This window comes from Nomascus leucogenys, chromosome 10 (genome assembly GCF_006542625.1).
Source record: "Nomascus leucogenys isolate Asia chromosome 10, Asia_NLE_v1, whole genome shotgun sequence".
NCBI lineage: Eukaryota > Metazoa > Chordata > Mammalia > Primates > Hylobatidae > Nomascus > Nomascus leucogenys.
The window spans coordinates 64,268,229-64,275,096 of NC_044390.1; positions in this window are offsets into that span (position 1 = coordinate 64,268,229).

The following is a 6,868-nucleotide window of genomic DNA, read 5'->3' on the forward strand; positions in this document are numbered from 1 at the left end:
GCTGTAATAAATGCAATCAAGTATAACAGCTTTGCTGAGTTTTATGAGCCCTTCTAATGAATTACTGAACCTAAGGGTCCACTGCCCTCTCTGAGCCTCAGTTTCTCCAGTGGACTCAAGAATGATACTCGGTTTAAGGATTCTCAAAACGGGCAACAGCCGGTTCTGCCCACGCCGGCCTCCTGGGCTCAATTGTCTAATAACCACCTCCCTTTCCCCCGCCTACTCCAGCCAATCCTTGCGCTGACTCGGCTCCTGGCCACGCCCTATCCCCGCCTCCGCTGCCTTTAAACCCGTCCCTACCCCTGCAGCCTCATAGGCTGCCGCCAGATTCTGGAGCCCGTCTATTCCTCTCGGTGGCCTAAATCCCCGACGGCTCGGGGCCACTCTTCAGGCCAAAATGGGCCCAAAATGGGGAGGGCAAATGATGAATGTCACCAGACAGCCGGGCCCTCAAGGACCTGGCAACTGGGGGCTTGGACCTCGGGTCGCCCTCCCACGCGAAACCTGCTCCTCACCAGCATCCCGACGTTGGTGGCGACGCTGCCCCGGCCCCACGGATGCTTCCGCGCCTGTCAGACTCCCTGATGAACTACCCTTCCCAGAGTCCCGCGGGAGCTCGCTCTCCTTAGGGCGACGGTCCTCTGATGGCAGATGCGGGAGAAACCCTGGCGTCAGGCGGCCCTCGCGTGGGGCACACAAAGTCGTGGCCTAGTCTGGCTTCAGTATGCGGGGTGGAGAAGGCGATCCACGCAGCTGCGTCTATTTCCTATGGATCAATCGCAGAATACGTTCTGTAAGCCCCGCCCCCACTGCGTGCCGGCGGCTTTTGTCTCCACGGTAACCGTCAGCTCTGGAAACGCCTGTCTGTCTCCATGGCAACTGTCTACGCCGCAGGCTGGAGCCGCCCATTACCGGAGCCTTTAAGCAGTATGGGTGCTGGACAAACAGCGTGATCGGGTCGTAAAACTTGGTGGAAAACGAATATTAGAGCACAAGGAAGGAAAAACCGGGCTGGGCGGGACTGAAATAGTTGATGTGAGGGAAGATTTCTCAAAGGAGGGAGACTATTTTTTTGTTGTTTGTTTTTTACTTTTATTTTTTCAAGACAAGGTCTCGCTCTGTTGCCCAAGCTTGAGCACAGTGGCACGATCTCGGCTTACTGCAACCTCTGCCTTCCGAATTCAAGCGATTCTCTTGCCTCAGCCTCCCGAGTGGCTGGGATTACAGGCGCCTGCCACCACGCCTGGATAATCTTTTGTATTTTTAGTAGTGGGAGAAACGGGAAAGCTCTTCTTCAAAGATTATAAAAAGTCACAATTTCTTACTATCAGATTGCTATCCACTATTATATATTCCAACTCAGCTGTCTTAGCTTGTTCCTGCATGCCTGGACAGAACTAGACAAGCCCCAGCCCACAGTGCATAGTTAAGGAAGCATCCTTAACTAGTCCTGGGCAACTTCCTTTTCTTTCTTTGTTCTCTTCCCCTTACCCAATTAAAAAAGTTTTAAACTAATAGCCAATCGGGTAAAGTGTAAAACGTGAGGTCCTATTCCAGCCAATGGAACCTGGACATAACAGTAGGGTAGACGTGTCATCAGCTTATAAATAACTCCGTCTCCTTTGTTCGGTGGGGTCTCGTGGTTGGACAGCTATTGAGTAGCATCCTTTCTGCAGAAAGTAAAGCTTGCCTTGCTGAGAGATCATTTGTTCTCGCTTTTTTTTTTTCTTTGACACCAAAAACTTCATTTCCAACAGTAGAGATGGGGTTTCACCATGTTGCCCAGGCTGGTTGCCAACTCCTGACCTCAAGTGATCCACCCGCCTTGGTCTCCCAAAGTGCTAGGATTACAGGCGTAAGCGACTGCTCCTGGCCGAGGTGGCAGTCTTCGAATAAGGCTTTGAGGGATGAGCAGGAGGTCGCCAGGAAGAGAAGGGAAAATATACTATACCTAGAGATCTGGCCAAAATTAAAATCTTAACGAGGGTGTGGAGAAACTGCCATTCTCCTACCCTGCTGGTAGGGAGAGAAATGTCTTCAGCCTTTGAGGAAGTAAAGCAGTCAGTCAGTGGGTGACTGTTTGCTGAGAACCTACTGTATACTGGGCAGTGCTACAGATGCTAGGGATACAGCAGGGAAAGACATACAGGGGGCAGGCAGTAAACACGAGACATATGATTGGAAATTATAAGTGCTGTGAAGTAGGCCGGGTGTGGTAGCTCACACCTGTAATCCCAGCACTTTGGAAGGCCGAGGCGGGTGCATCACTTGAGGCCAAGAGTTCAAGACCAGCCTGGCCAACAATGGTGAAACCCCATCTCTACTAAAAAGACAAAAATTAGCCAGGGTGGTGGCGGGCACCTGTAATCCCAGTTACTCAGGAGGCTGAGGCAGGGGAATCACTTGAACCTGGGAGGCAGAGGTTGTAACTGAGCCGAGATCACACCACTGCACTCCAGCCTGGGCCACAGAATGAGACTCTGTCTCAAAAAAAAAAGTGCTGTGAAGTAAACAGGCAGGGGCTGACTGAGATGGGAATGAAGGAGGGACTGTGGGATCAAGAAACATAATTCTTTGAGAACATAATGTGACATAATAAAAATAATATCAACCTCAAGAGAAATGTAGAGGAATACTATGAATTGCAGCTGGAATCTGCCCTAAATGTACATTTCTTCTTCCTGGTGTTTGTGACAATTTGAGTTGGGGTTTTCTTTTAGTCACAGCTGAAGGCATCCTGATGTGCTAGCATAAACAAGATGAGTGTCTTGCTTTTGATGCTTTTAGCTAGTAAATTATCAAGCCAGTAAATTATCATTCTCGTTTGAGCTGTGTGAGAGGTGGTCAAGTTCAGCATTTGAAGGAAGAGTTGAAAGATTCACTGAATGGGAGAGAGGGATAGGAAGAACATGGCTTCTTTCTGTTTAGGTTTCTAAGGTGATAGGAGATAAGCCTGGAGCTGCTGGTGGCCACCTTGCCACCGTGGGGGGAGAACCTGCCAGAAAATGAAACTAACCAAAAAGGAAGCTGAGCAAAGAGGAGTGACCAGATTACTGACATGTCTCTTAAGCACCTGGATCTATCTGTTCCTGAAGGCAAAACTGTTCAATTACATAGGCTAATAAATTTCCTTTCTTCCTTAAGCAAGCAGAATACTCTTGGCTGGAAATAAATCTCTACCTTATTTAAAAATCCAGATTGGATCAAAGTTTTAATTGTGAAAAAAATCATGAAAGTACTAGAATAAAATATAGCAGAACTTTTTTTTTCATAATCTTAGGGGTGAGGAAGGCCTTTGTTAGCATGATAGTAGATCCAAGAACTATAAAGGAAAATACGGATAGATTTAAATATCTAAAAATTTAAAAACTCTATAACAAACATAAACAAAATTGAAGAGAAACTGGGAGAAAATATTAGTCACTTATATACCAAAGTGTTAATATGCATAATATATAAGGACTTGCCATTATAAATCAATACAAAAAGGCTTCCCAATTAAAAATGGGCAAAATACACAAATAGGCAATTCAGAGAATACAAATAAATGCATAAAAAGATAATCTCACAACCAAGAGGACATTTTTACCTATCAGAGTAAAATTGCTTTAAAAAATGACTAATACTGCCAGGCGCGGTGGCTCATGCCCGTAATTCCAGCACTTTGGGAAGCTGAGATGGGCAGATCACCTGAGGTCAGGAGTTCAAGACCAGCCTCAACATGGAGAAACCCCGTCTCTACTAAAAAATACAAAATTAGCCAGGTGTGGTGGTGCAGGCCTGTAATCCCAGCTACTCGGGAGGCTGAGGCAGGAGAATTGTTTGAACCTGGGAGGCGGAGGTTGCGGTGAGCTGAGATCACGCCATTGCACTCCATCCTGGGCAACAAAAGCAAAACTCCATCTCAAAAAAAAAAAAAAAAATGACTAATACCAAGTATTTGAGAAGGAAATAAAGGAACAGAGAAATAGGCACTCATATACACTTCCAGGAGTTGTGAAAATTGTTTCATCCCTTTTGGAGGACTATTTAGCAATAACTATGAAAAATTTAAATGTAGGTGTTCTGTGATCCCACAAGTATACTTGTGGGAATTCATTCTGTACATATGTCAAATAATAAATAGCCAATGATGGAAAAGAAAATGAAAGCAACTTAAATATCCATTAATAGGGATTGGTTAAACAAATTAAAGAAACCCTAGCATGAAATATTATGCAGCTGTGAAAAATGAAGATACCTATGTATGTATATATTTTTGTGTAATATGTACAATATGTATATATTTTGCATTATCATGGGAAAGTATCCACGTTATATCAAGTGAGAAAAGTAACTTCTTAAAATTATGTTTGCATGTGGTTATGCCATATATACCATACATATGTGAATATATATACATATAAAATCAGTTTCATAAAAACAGAAAGGGAGATTTCTTATTTATAGAAAAAGTGTGAAATCTTTGGAATGAAGTTTTTTTTTTGAGATGGATTTTGCTCTTGTTGCCCAGGCTGGAGTGCAATGGCGCAATCTCAGCTCACTGCTGAGAACCCTCTGTCTCCCAGGTTCAAGCGATTCTCCTACCTCAGCCTCCCAAGTAGCTGAGATTACAGATATGCGCCACCACACCCAGCTAATTTTTTATTTTTATTTTTAGTAGCAACAGAGTTTCACCATGTTAATCAGGCTGGTCTCAAACTCCTGACCTCAGGTGATCCACATGCCTCAGCCTCCCAAAGTGCTGGGATTACAGGTGTAAGCCACCACACTCGGCCTGGAACAAAGATTTACAGGGCACTAAAGATTTCTTCATTTTTGTACCATCTGAATTATTCACAATGAATAATTACAATATTCACAATGAATATTACTTCAATCATGAAAGAAGCCACAAAAGATGAGGAGAAATACCTGGGCAATGACTTTAAAATATGATAATAGCACAGAAGAAGGCTAGTGAGACACAGCCCCATATATTGAAAGAAGTTCCAGCTGATACAGAACTCTAGCAACCCATTGGCAACATACTCGAGGTCACAGAAATCCTCTCCCTATGACCCCATGACCTCACTGCCAGGATTTCACCTGGGAAATGGTTAGGCACTCATCCCTTCCATAAAAGGAATGTTCCATACTATATATATATGAAAGTCTAAAGCAGCCAGGTGTGGTGGCTCACGCCTGTAATCCCAGCACTTTGGGAGGCCGAGGCGGGCAGATCACGAGGTCAGGAGATCGAGACCATCCTGGTTAACACGGTGAAACCCCGTCTCTACTAAAAATACAAATATTAGCCAGGCGTGGTGGTGGGCGTCTGTAGTCCCAGCTACTCAGGAGGCTGAGGCAGGAGAATGGTGTGAACCCGGGAGGCGGAGGTTGCAGTGAGCCGAGATCGCACCACTGCACTCCAGCCTGGGTGACAGTGAAACTCCTTCTCAAAAAAAAAAAAAAAAAGCCAAAAGCTAGAAACAACCAAAATGTCCAACAAGGGACTGGATAATATGTTGGCTGAATATACATAAGCAATGTGAAACTGCAAAACATCAGGTTGTTAAAGGTGACTTAATGATATGTTAAATAGCTGACACTCATTGCTATAAAAATGTAGTGCATCCATGGTCCACGTGCCCAGCCATGGCAGGTAGGTTAAGTTCAGCCCTTTGGAAAGCAATATGGCAACTTGTGTGAGTAATAAGGAAAATGGCTGGAACCTTGGTTCCCATCAATGCCATTGTGGGAATTTTACTCTGAGGAATAATCACCCCACAAGGAGAGAGGAAGTGAGCACAGACATGTTCATTATAACATTATTTGTAACTGGGATAACTGGTGAACAACCCATGTCAGTCAAAGCTTAAAGAAGAATCTAAATGGAGAATGGATTTTTAAATTACACCTTCTCAATGGCATATCATTATCCTTAATAACGATAAAAGTGTATGGAGACAATGACAATGCTCATGGCATAATGACGGCAAAAATGGTCTCTGCATTGTGATTACAATGAAATAAACTTATATTTGTTTAAAAGATTTGAAAGGAAATATAAAAAATAAAAACAATATGACTTCTAAGGATGGCCAAATTGTCAGCAATGGCTTTTATTTCTTCGACCCAAAATTTCTGACAACTAAACCTATGGATATGGGATATAGATTAAAAAAAACCATAAAGAGGCCGGGCGCAATGGCTCACGCCTGTAATCCCAACACTTTGGGAGGCCAAGGAGGGTGGATCATGCAGGAGTTCAAGACCAGCCTGGCCAGGATGGTGAAACCCCATCTCTACTAAAGCTACAAAAATTAGCCAGGTGTGATGGCAGGTGCCTATAATCCCAGCTATTTGGGAGGCTGAGGCAAGAGAATCACTTGAACCTGGGTGGCAGAGGTTGCAGTGAGCCGAGATCACACCACTGCACTCCAGCCTGGGCGACAGAGTGAGACTCCGTCTCAAAAAACAAAAAACAAAAAAACATAAAGAAACACACCCAAGAATGACTGGCGAGTCTCTCTGAGCTGCAGAATTACAGGGAATTTATCTTTTATTTCATACTTCTTTACACTTTCCAAATTATCCTTTATGATGAGCATATGGTATTTCACTAAAATTTTTTCTGTTATAAAAATATATGGCTGGGCACGGTGGCTCATGCCTGTAAATCCCAGCACTTTGGGAGATCAAGCTGGGCGGATTACGAGGTCAGGAGTTCAAGACCAGCTTGGCCAATATGGTGAAACCCCATCTCTACTAAAAATACGAAAATTAGCTGGGCATGGTGGCACACACCTGTAGTCCCATGTACTCGGGAGGCTGAGGCAGAAGAATTGCTTGAACCTGGGAAGCAGAGGTTGCAGTGAGTCAA